At 37.5% G+C, this 13,045-nt stretch overlaps 2 pseudogenes across 1 annotated transcript; both read right to left on the bottom strand.

Moving 5' to 3' along the window:
- Positions 1–74: 74 nt before the first annotated feature.
- LOC109129036 (putative F-box protein At4g17565) lies at positions 75–1,072 on the bottom strand (annotated as a pseudogene). The gene is made up of 2 exons (XR_015582472.1): positions 726–1,072; positions 75–637 (listed from the first exon to the last, which is right to left on the bottom strand). The product of XR_015582472.1 is annotated as a putative F-box protein At4g17565 (transcript).
- A 10,770-nt stretch (positions 1,073–11,842) lies between these two features.
- Positions 11,843–12,318, bottom strand: LOC104731810 (putative lipid-transfer protein DIR1 pseudogene; annotated as a pseudogene).
- Positions 12,319–13,045: the final 727 nt, after the last annotated feature.

Raw genomic sequence — 13,045 nt, 5'->3', positions numbered from 1 at the left:
GCTTTTGGTCGTATGATCGTGTTTTGTCCTTGTTAATCAAAAGTCTTTCCTCTTGTCATGTAAGAACAAGCCAATGAAAATGAAACGACCTTAAGATTCTTTATGTTGTTTGAAACTTAACAAGCACCTCTGTATTTTTCCAGCCTTGTGACATACTATGATGCATAAGGGATTTTAACTTAATCCATTACAAGGAATATAATGACAGAACACCAGAGAACGTTAATATATAAATTATAAAATCCAAATCTTAAATCACACAAACCACAAGGCAGTTCTAGATCCTAGTTAGAACTCAGAGGAGAGGTCGAAAAGATCCAGTAAGGGGCACTGACCCGCGAGGGTTTGCCAAATTGATCAAAAGGGAAGGGACGGTTCGTACCAGAAGCTAGATCGTAACAACCATGTCTAGGGCCAATGTAATAGATGGAGTTAGGTTTGAGCCCCGGGTACAAGCTTGCTGAGAGACAGAAGGGTTCACTGTTACTAAGGAAGATGCAGAGATCTCCAATATCTTCAGTGTAACAAAAGTCTTTGCTCATCCCATCTTGCTTAAAGACCATTGAACCGCTTAGTACTGCTGTGGGCAAATTCCAAATCACCATCTTCGTCCTCTTGGTGAATACACTGTGCGTACCTAGACAGAGGAAAACAAGTAGCTCAATATCTTTACTCTGCCTTGATTGAATTAAAAGTAGCTAAACTACTAATGAAAGAATACATACCACTTGATGAAGAAAAGTTCACCAGAGGGAGATTCCACTAAGTGGTTGGTTATGGAACAATTATCCAACATCTCCCAACCTGCCTGTGGAATCTTAGGCATATTTCTTAGGCGTATATCTTTATGCTTGATCTCTTTGTAGTTGCTGAGATACAGCGAACCCATGTAGGGACCCTTAAAACTGGTAATGTGGAAGGCTTGGTCTCTCTTGGAGAACATGAGCTTAGAGGCTGGTAAAAGAGAGTAAGTGATAGATTGTTGATAGATCTCAATTGCAAATCAACACTATATTCAATTAGAATGGATCTGAGAATTACAGAGATTGTAAATCAAAGAATCAGAAGAGAGAACAAGAGGGAATCTGTAACTGTTTAGCTGTTAAACTGAATAAGCAATGATCAACATTGATCAATACCCGAGTACATCACTCGAGAGCTCAAGAACATCTCTTGAAGCTAACAAACTCAGATTTAACATAAAAGAGAGGAAGAGCTCAACGACTCTATTTATTCTTCTTATCTTCAAAACGGCAAACCCTCGGTGTCAACCCGAGTCTTCACTTCTAGCGACGACCTGCTGACATGGCAAAACGCATCCCTGCTTCTCATTATTTGCATTCCCCAAAGTCTTTCTCCTGAAATAAGTTTGATGAACCGTATCAGTAAGCGGTCCCGATGTGAGTCCACTCAGAGTCCCAACGAGGTTTGCAAACACTTACATGATACTCATTGAACTTTGCAGCCACAAAAAAGTCGTCTTGGAGAGGATCAGAAGAAGAGAGAGACAGTTCCGTGGCATGGGTTGTGGGTTTATACTCGAGCCCAAGTGGAGGTAGTGATATGACTTTTGAAGGTGAAACACACGGCTTGTACAGATCCGTGAGATGCAAGGTAAGGCCCTCCCAAGAAATGCCCCAACCTTGCGATGCTCCCAGAAGAGTTTTGCCAACGAGCTCTTTGGGATACTTCTTCTCCTTGCTGTACACTGTCTTCTCCCAGAAGATTTTTTGTTGTTTGGATATACATTGTAACAATTCAATCCCAAGTAATGACTATGTACGAGTACAAAATTTGAAATATATTGCTTTGACTTTGTTATAGATAACTAGACGGATCAGAATATTGTTTCTAGGAGTCATATAATGCGATTTATCTTTAGTTAAATAATATTACTAGACGGATCAGTGATCCGGGATCACACATAATGATAACGTTCAGAACAATACATTTAAGAACTAGCCAACTAGGCCAACAACAACAACAACAAGAAGCTAGGAAACACACCTACGTTACAACCCACTACACTGCCTTCCTTATATAGTCTAAAGACCAGGCATTGTATATTAATATTAATATATGTATTCTATTCACCCGTCTCTCTCTAATATTGTAACAACAATTTTACTCGAATATAGAAATAAGTGAAGATATCATACTAATAAGAGTTGTATAGGTAATGATGGTCATTCCCTAAACCAAATCGTATAATACTACTATTACTATACATATGTACCTACATTTGAACAACAGGAATAATACTCTTACGTACACATACACATTACAAACTATCAAGAAAACTTTGAAATTCTACAAATATAATATCTATAATTTATGATCCTATTTTTTTTTTTTATAAATTGATCACGTTCAGTTTAATATCTTATCAGGTTTTGACTAAAATGACGTTCAAAAACTTGAATACACATTTTAAGTATTTATCGCTTTATTTATCAAAAATCAATTAAATGAAAGAAACATTTTGATCGGGGTTTACTAGTATTTGTATTTCGGGGAAAAAAAATTATGCTTTAACAGCTGAAAAAAGTAGAAGTAGAAGTCTATTACTAACTATTGTTCTAGCATCAATGCATCATAATGATCTATTGATCTCTTCAGTAAAAACAGAGTGATGATGTGAGGAAAAAAAAAAAGTGAACATTACTTACTTATAAATATCGCGACTGACACTAAGGAGTAACAAAGAAAAGAAGATGGGCCTTGAAGATAAGAAGCCCATTGCAATTTGCCAACTTGCTCTTGTGACTAATGGAAACAAAGAGGAAGCAAGATATGCTCCACGTGCCTTGTACCGTACACTGCAACCAGCTCACACTACAGTCCAAGTGCAGAACAGATATGCTTCTTTAGCATCATCAATCGTTTGTTATTGATAGGGACACTTGTCAGAGATCAACCTTGTCATCTCAGTAATCATTAGGGTTGTGTGTTCTACTATAAATATGACATAAGTTGTAACTTGAGATTTATGTAATGAAGATATATTTTTCAGCCGCTGCTCTGTTTCTCTCTGTTTCACATTGCTAGCTTTCATGGTATCAGAGCATCAGTAGTACGATCTATGGCTCCTGATGACTCCCTCTCTTCTGCTCTTTCTATTTCTCAAGTTGTGACTCTCAAGCTAACAGAGTCCAACTATCTCTTATGGAAAACTCAGTTTGAGTCTTTTCTCTCACCGCAAATGCTTCTGGGATATGTCAATGGTTCTGTTGTTCGTCCTTCAGCAACTCGGTCCGTTAACTCTGATGAAGGACCCTCTGAAGAACCAAATCCAGACTTTGCGAAGTGGATGCGTAATGACCAGCTTGTCATGGCTTGGATCTTCGGCTCTCTGTCAGAACCAGCACTCAGAGTAGTCTACGGGATGCACTCGGCTCATGAGGTATGGATGGCTCTTGCTAAAAAGTTTAATAGAGTCTCCACCACTAGAAAGTTCGATTTGCAAAACCGCTTGAGAGCTTGTGATAAGTTAGGTCGAACGATGGAAGATTATCTTAGTGAACTTAAGCAAATTTTTGATCAGCTTGACTCTATTGGTTATCCGATGAATGATTTGGAGAAAATACATGGTTTACTGTCTGGTTTGGGCAAAGATTATGAGTCTGTTGCTACCGTGATTGAACACTCCATGGATACTGTTCCTGGACCTTGCTATGAAGATGTGGTGTTTAAAGTCACTGCTTTTGATGATAAACTGAAGAAGTATGCTTCAGCCTCTATGGTCACACCACATCTAGCTTTTCAGGCTGAGAAGAGCTATTTTGATAGAGGAGGCTCTAACAATCGCGGAGGACGATCTAATGGTGGATCCAGAGGACGAGGAAATTATTCCACTAGAGGTCGTGGCTTCTCTCAACACATCAACAATCAGAACAGCTCTAACAGACAGAACAAAACTGGTGGAGCTCGCCCAACTTGTCAAATCTGTGGAAAGTATGGTCATAGTGCTTTTGATTGTTACAACCGCTATAATGAGGAGTATGTGCAACCTGAACTACCAACTGCCTTAGCTGCTATGAGAATCTCAGAGGGTGAACAACACACTGGTAACGAGTGGCTACCAGATAGTGGTTCAACAGCTCATATTACAAACTCGACAGCAAACTTGCAGCAGGCACAACCATATCAAGGGAACGACTCTGTAATGGTTGGAAATGGAGAATTCTTACCAATTACTCACATTGGCTCTGTTCCTCTTCAGACTCTCTCAGGTAAATATCTCCCTCTAAACGATGTGCTAGTTTGCCCGAATGTCACTAGGTCACTGCTCTCAGTCTCTAGACTTTGTGATGATTATCCTTGTTCTGTTAAGTTTGATTCTGATGGTGTGTGTGTAAAGGACAAGCATACCAAGCAGCTCCTCACAACAGGAAGCAGGAGTAAGGATTACTATGTGTTGAACAACCCTGCAATCAGTGCCTTCTATTCCATGCGACAGCTTGCTACTAGTGATGATGTCTGGCATAACCGTTTGGGGCACCCGAGTGCAGAGATTCTTCAACACCTCTCCTCAACTGCAGCTATTTCTGTCAATAAACACACCAACAAGTCATGTGAATCTTGCAGACTTGGAAAGAGTGCTCAGTTACCTTTCACTTCTTCAACTTTTGTTGCTACTAGACCACTTGAGAGACTGCATTGTGACTTATGGGGTCCTGCTCCTGTTAAGTCTACTCAAGGGTTTAATTATTATGTTATCATTGTTGACAATTTTTCAAGATATTGTTGGTTTTACCCTTTGAAGCATAAGTCTGATTTCTACTCAGTTTTTCTTCTGTTTCAAAGACTTGTTGAGAATCAGTTTAGTCAAAAAATCAAGATGTTTCAGTGTGATGGAGGTGGTGAATTTGTTAGCAACCAATTTGTAACTCATCTTGCAAACAATGGAATCCAACAACTAATATCATGTCCTCACACGCCACAACAAAACGGCTTAGCAGAACGAAAACACAGACATTTGACTGAACTGGGGCTTAGCATGATGTTTCAGAGTAAGGTTCCGCAAGCTTACTGGGTTGAGGCGTTCTTCACAGCGAATTATCTCAGTAATCTGTTGCCAACTTCTGTTCATCAAGGTTTTAAGAGTCCACATGAGGTTCTGTTTGCAGCAAAGCCAGACTATTCTCACCTCCGGGTTTTTGGTAGCACCTGTTATCCTACACTGAGAGCTTACGGCTCCAACAAATTCGATCCTAAGTCGCTCAAGTGTGTCTTCCTTGGCTACAATGCAAAGTACAAGGGGTACAGATGTGTTTATCCTCCAACTGGTCGGGTCTACATAAGTCGACACGTTCTTTTTGAGGAACATGTTTATCCTTTTGAAACAGATTACTCTGCTCTTATTCCTCAAGCAACAACACCGCTTCTTACAGCCTGGCAACAAAGTTTCTTGACCCCAAATGCTTCTGATGCATCAGTTATCTCATCATCTCAGGTTCCTGCAGTACTATCTGATTCTGCAGTTTCTGTTACAGCTGAGCCTGCATCAGTCTCTGTTGATCACGACACTACAGAGACTACTCCTCTCGCATCAGAGTCGCCTGCATCAGAGTCACCTGCTACTCCTGCAGCTCCTCTCACTTCTCCGGATCGCACTGACACTAATAGTACTTCTTCAACCTCTAGTGATGAACAACTTTTTACCACGGATGATTTTCCCCCATTGCAAGCTCCTACAGTCAATGATCATGCTATGATTACAAGAGGAAAAGATGGGATGCGTAAACCAAATCCAAAATATGCTCTCCATGTTACTCATACAACAATCAAGGAGCCAAAAACAATTTCTACAGCACTCAAACATCCAGGTTGGACAGCTGCTATGGGTGATGAATATGAGTCTTTCGTTCAAACCAACACGTTCACGTCAGTTCCGCATACTCCAAACATGAACGTTCTTGGCTGCAGATGGGTGTTTCGAACAAAATTGAAAGCTGATGGCAGCCTAGATAGGCTTAAAGCTCGTCTTGTAGCTAAGGGGTATGACCAGGAGGAAGGAGTGGACTTTCTTGAGACATATAGTCCTGTAGTTCGAACTGCCACAGTGCGCTTGATTCTTCATGCTGCAACAACCTTGAATTGGGAATTCAAACAACTCGATGTGCAAAACGCGTTTCTTCATGGGGATCTAACTGAAACAGTGTACATGAAACAACCTCCAGGGTTTGTCGACAATGAGAATCCTTCGAATGTTTGGAAGCTTAACAAAGCTATCTATGGATTGAAGCAGGCTCCCAGAGCCTGGTTTGACAAGTTCAGTAATTTTTTACTGAAATTTGGGTTTGAATGCAGCTTTAAAGACCCTTCTCTGTTCGTATACCTCAAAGACAATGACATCATTATTCTCTTGCTGTATGTTGATGACATGGCTCTAACAGGCGATAACAAAGTGTTGATCGATGAGCTTCTACAATGTCTTAATCAGGAGTTTCGTATGAAAAATCTGGGCAGGCTCAGTTATTTTTTGGGGATTCAAGCGCATTATCACTCTGAAGGTTTGTTTCTGAATCAACATAAATATGCAGAAGACCTACTTCTTGCAGCTGGTATGGCAGACTGTGCTCCGGCTGATACACCACTTCCTCTTGAGCTTCAAAAGGTCAAAGGTCAAGATGATGTATTTGATCAACCTACGTTTTTCAGAAGTCTTGCTGGTAAACTTCAGTATCTCACAGTTACAAGACCAGACCTACAGTTTGCTGTCAATCTAGTATGTCAAAGAATGCATATGCCGACTGTTGCAGACTTCAACTTGCTCAAGAGAATCATCAGATATGTTAAAGGAACTGTGGATTATGGTGTCAACTTTTCAAAGGAAGCAAACTTCACTTTGAGAGCCTACAGTGATAGTGATTACGCTGGTTGTCCAACTACAAGCCGCTCTACGAGTGGCTTTTGCACCTTCTTGGGGAGTAATCTCATTTCTTGGTCTGCAAAGAGACAAACTTCGGTTTCTCGTAGCTCCACAGAAGCTGAATACCGTTGTCTGTCTGACACAGCTGCAGAGGTGAATTGGTTAGTGGATCTTCTGGCGAATATTGGTATGCCTACTACTAAAGCACCTGAGTTATACTGTGACAATCTGTCTGCAGTATATCTCTCTGCTAATCCGACTCTGCACAAGAAAACTAAGCATTTTAAGGTTCATTACCACTATGTCCGAGAGCAGGTTGCAGATGGTTCACTTGTCGTCTATCACATCCCTTCTGCTCATCAGCTTGCGGATATATTCACGAAGTCTCTACCACTTCAAGTGTTTAGTGATCTTCGATACAAACTTGGTGTGGTCAGTCCTCCCACATAAAGTTTGCGGGGGGATGTAAGGAGTAACAAAGAAAAGAAGATGGGCCTTGAAGATAAGAAGCCTATTGCAATTTGCCAACTTGCTCTTGTGACTAATGGAAACAAAGAGGAAGCAAGATATGCTCCATGTGCCTTGTACCGTACACTGCAACCAGCTCACACTACAGTCCAAGTGCAGAACAGATATGCTCCTTTAGCATCATCAATCGTTTGTTATTGATAGGGACACTTGTCAGAGATCAACCTTGTCATCTCAGTAATCATTAGGGTTGTGTGTTCTACTATAAATATGACATAAGTTGTAACTTGAGATTTATGTAATGAAGATATATTTTTCAGCCGCTGTTCTGTTTCTCTCTGTTTCACATTGCTAGTTTTCAACTAGTACAGTTGTATCGCAAACACGAGTCAAAGAGGATCACATTGAAATCTTTTTCGTACAATAATATTAAGTATACGAATATGAAATATGTGGAATTGGCTTTTTATTTAAGGATAATAAAAGTGTTTTGGTCATACAGTATGCATTTTCCAAAGACGATGGGCGTGCTCTGTACACTTCACATTGCAATAAAAACTTTTTACTACCGTGTTTACCAACTCTTTTGTCACTGAAAATATTATATTTTCAAACAAATATTTCCCTTTAGCATTCATATCACTTTCTTTTTCTCTATTTTTGTTTTTGTTTTTGTTTAATCTTTCGTTTTCTTTACTTTGTGATGTTAATACGGAACCGAGTTTCATGAAGTACATCTTCTTTAATTATTTGACAGATTTCTTAATTTAGCTAATTATATAGTTATATATTCATGTTACTTTTTTTTAGAGGGTTGGTTATCTTCTTTATGTTTTCTTAGTTATATATATAGTTATCCACGTTATATTCTACATTTTGTTCAAAGAGATGGTTGAATTTGAATATCATGAGTTGTTTACCAAGCGATCACATCATGCCACTTTGTTAGGGTTTGTGAGAATGAAGAAGAATTCAACTTTTACATTCTCTAAATATAACTATGTATATATATATGATCGTGGGGTGTTCTGTGGTTTTTAATACTATTATTATATTCCTCTTGACAGAAAAGATTTACCGCTTTAAATTACACATCTTTTTAAAAAGAATTAAACAAATTAACAAACAAAAATAAGATTCAAACAATGAGATATGTAAACACAGTAGTAAAAAGTGAACCCGTCCAAATGATTCGAACCAGGTTAAACCATGTCCAAAAGGTATATAATATCTGGCTCGACATCCGGTTCGGTTCTTAAATCATTACAGTTATGTGATGTCATAAAAAATCAAAGATTTGGAGATGAGAGTTAGATCTCCTTGAATTATGTAAATATAATTGTTGTTGTGCCACTATATAAAAAGTAGATATCTTTCAGAAAAAAAAAAAAAAAAAAAAATAATAAGCATAATCTTGGTACGATTTTAATTTCCCGAGTCATATAGTAGCCCTAATATGTTCTTTTAATATCATCAAAAAAAAAGACGTGCGAAATCATGGATCAATGGATTATGGATATATGTTTTGTTCAGGGAACATGTACTCTCTTGATTACCATCATATATATTTCCTAATTCTTATCATTGTATTTCTAAAGAACTCACGTATGAAGCTGGAATGTTAGTCATAGAATATGCATGGCTTTATGAAATAATATTTTCTATGGTATAAAAATAGTGTATTTCATTGAATGTCCGATATTGTAACTTTTTTAATTGTCTTTTTCTACTGTGCATGATTGAAGATTTCTCGTTGGCTAAAATGCAATCACTCTTTCGTATGCGAATCATATGAAGTGAGAGTATTTCTTTGATTTATAAACTTAATGAAGGATGGTACTTCCTATCTCTTAAGGACTCTAAATAAGTTACTCTTTCTATACTGATTGACATATTATTATAGTAGAAAAATACATAATTCATACTAGGATTTTCGATGGAATTATATTTGTGATTTGTATACCTAACCTAACTTTTCGATAGAAAAAAAACGATTATCAACAATTGAGATTTCAAATATGTATGCCTCCGTCGGTTTAAGTATGTAACTCAATTATACTATAGTCAGCGTCGCACTCTCGCTTATTAACGAAATATCTAACATTAATTGCCTCCGTATAGTATAGAGGAGTACGTAGGACTAATTAGGAGCTCATGTTTCATCTACGAACCACAAAACAATTAGACATTCACTTTCTAAAACTGAATATATTAACTTTCCAAAATTGTTCATGGAAAGTTACTACCAATATTTATACTGGTATAGTATCTCAATTGACACGATTAATTGTTAACATCATTATATTTGTGTTGATTGATATGTTGGTTATAGTGATTCTCACAAATATTTTACATCATTTCTACAATTTCGATGAAATTATCTAGATTTAGGTCAAATTTAACATTTAATTAACTTTAATTAAGCGTTACATACTCCACGCATCACACATAAAGAAAAAAACATTATAAAAACTAAGAAAAATAACACAGACACATTTAAAAAAAATAAAAAGTTACATTTATTCGTTGGAGCCACCGGGAGCGGTAGCGACACCCACCGCTACATCCCAGGCAACGACTGCACCCATGACAGCCACTGCAACCACCACCATAATCTGGTTTCGCTGTCCCCTGCTCGTAGTTGTAGTTCATGCCTTTAGCAGAGGAAGAGGAAGACTTGGTGCCAGTGGATTTGTCAGTCTTCTCCTTTTTCTCGACCAAAAAGCCGCCGCCGCCGATGTAGCCTTCGGGGAAAGGAATAAACTGCATTTTCTTGAGCGAGCCTTCATCTTCATCTTCTTGTTTTTTGAGCGAGCCTTCATCTTCATCTTCTTCTTCTTCTTCTTCTTCTTCTTCTTCTTCTTCTTCTTCTTCTTCTTCTTCTTCTTCTTCTTCTTCTTCTTCTTCTTCTTCTTCTTCTTCTTCTTCTTCTTCTTCTTCTTCTTCTTCTTCTTCTTCTTCTTCTTCTTCAAGATCCTGGATACCATTGGTTTGATGCCACGACACGACCGTTGGACATTGAAACCTTGTTCTTAGCACAAGATCCTGGATACCATTGGTTTGATGCCACGACACGACCGTTGGACATTGAAACCTTGTTCTTAGCAATGCCACTCAGAGTCTTTGAAAGTTTTTTCATGTTTCTCTCTGATCTCTCTCTCTCTGCGTTAAGAGGAAGATACAACCCACTACCTTCCTTATATTAACAGCTTGAAAAAGTAACCGGTTCTGCCATCATAATGAAAACAAAAACAGAGTGTTTATGTGAGAGGAAAAAAAAATAAGAGTGAACATTACTTGCACTTTGCCATTTAACAAAAAAAAAACATTACTTACACTTATTAATGTTGAGACGACTGACACTTGTAGCAGTTATGACATAAACACAAGTCAAAGAGGATCACATTAACAACTTTGTCATACAATATTATTACCTATAAGAATTTGAAATATGATAAATCGGTTTTGCATCTTTCATAAAAAATATTGAAAGTGTTGTTCATATATACATATTTTCTAAAGAGGCTGTGTTTTGAATTTTAATAAAGACGGTTTTGCATCCCAATAAAAGCTTTTTACTACTGCGTTTATTTCTTACCAACTTTTTTTTTTTCTTTTGTCAAACACCAACTCTGTCATTGCATTTTTTATAGGGCTTTTTTATATTGTAGTAAACTGTAACAAATATTACCCTTTAGCATTCAATATCAATGTCTTTTCTCTTTACTTTAGAGTTACATAATACAAAGGAAACTGAGGTTAATGAAGTATCTTCTTTAATTGTTTAACAGATTTCTTAATTATATAGTTACTTTTTTTTCTTAAAGGGTTGATTATATAGCTTATCCCACACGTTATATTCTATTTTGTTCTTTTTGACCGTCATATTCTATTTTGGTCAAAGAGATGATTGGTTGAATATCATCAAAACTAGTAATTTTAAGTGGTGTCGTGAGTTGTTCACTAAGATTTGAACTGAATATATCATGCCACTTTGTTAGGGTTTATGAGAATGAAGATTTGAACTTTTAAATTAATATAACTACATGCATATGATCGTGGATGTTCTGTGGTTTTTTACATTCCTTGGAAAGGAGTTTGTTGTTTTACTACTAGTTGCTTAGAAGACGTGAAGAAACTTCAAGGACGTTGCGGTACATTAACAAATTAATTAAACAATTTTTAGTAAAGTCAGAAAAGGAGACAAAATAAATCTGTCTCACAGAGTCTTGCAGTTTTTTATGATTTGATTTCTTGACGAGTTTCTTGGTAAACAAGAAACTAATTTGTACACAATTGACTTAGCGAAAAGCCAGTACTTTTTTCGTTAATATATAGAAAATGGTTCTTCTTTATAGATATATAAGGTGACTGAAAAATCATTGCAAAGTGGTGATTTATTCGAATAACAACACTAAGAGACATGACTTCACGTCGAGTTAACGTATGCGGCATACCGGCCTGTCTTCAACTCAGTTCTTCAAGCTGCGTGTTACACAAGGTACAACAAAACAAACGAATTGAAGACATCTCTGTCTTTACCGGAAGAACAGCAAAATCTTACGGTTACTTTGATTTCTCACCTTAGAAACAGGAGGGAGGAGTGTATCGTCAAAAAAAAAAACAGGAGGGAGGAGTGTTTATACTACACTTGTCTAGAAGAGGCCTGACCTTAGATGGATCAAACCCGTATCTGGAGATAAAAGGCTTGTACGGGCAGAGGCATTGTAGATTAGCGGCTTTGATCACGGCGCAGCAGTCCCGTCCCGGAGGTTGAGGGTTGTTTCCAGTGGCGGCTGGACGGCATTTCTCCAAGTTGTTTGTGTCAATGTTGCAAATAAAAAGGCTTGTAGCTTCATCCACCATTATTGCAGCGGTTAAAACTATCGCGAGAACTGCAAATTGCATGTGGATTCCGTTGTTGTTCTTACCCATTCTCTCTTTTCCTTATATTATCGCTCTCTCTCTCAACTCTATTGTCATTTGTGAAACTCTTAAATGTATAATGAGCTTATTATATTAGCAACGTTAATGATAAATATAGGTAAGACTAGTAAAAGCGTAGACTAACGGGTCTGTTTTCTGGACTAGTCATCGTTTGAGTTTAACGTGTAATAAACAAACTGGCAAATGTGGGAGACTTTACTTTAGTCTCCGGCTGCTGAATACAGGACTTGCTCCTTTTGCGTGACTATAATGGCTTCTCGTTTGACTGTTCTGAGTCTACTTCGACCAACTTTGCCAAAGTTAAAAGAAAGCTTGTATAACACAATATCAACTGAGAAAATTGTTTATCATCTAGTACTAATTTACCACACTTATAAGTTAAAGATCAGTTTTCAAACCAATTGTCAACAAGTGGATTGGTTCATAACACTAAAAAACAATGTATAATCACTTGAAGAAAAATAAATAAAAAACCATTGTAAATTGAAATTCTGATGCATGAGAAGAATCAACGAAGTCTACAGTTAGCATCTTAGAGACCTGTCTCAGGTCAGTTCTTCAAGCTGCGCGAATACAAAACGTTACATTTGTTTTCAAGATCTTACTATTAAAATTCAATAAAACCACATCAAATAGACAAATACCTTGGCAAGAAGGAGGGACTGTTGTAACCTCACATTTGGCTACAAGAGCCGCGACTTTAGATGGGTCAATTCCTAAAACTTGAATCTGCAGAGGCATTGCTTTATTCAAATA

Source organism: Camelina sativa, chromosome 2 (genome assembly GCF_030686135.1).
Source record: "Camelina sativa cultivar CO46 ecotype springtype chromosome 2, ASM3068613v1".
Classification (NCBI taxonomy): Eukaryota; Viridiplantae; Streptophyta; class Magnoliopsida; order Brassicales; family Brassicaceae; genus Camelina; species Camelina sativa.
Note: the sequence above shows the minus strand (reverse complement) of the source record. Positions and strands in the feature narration are given on the sequence as shown.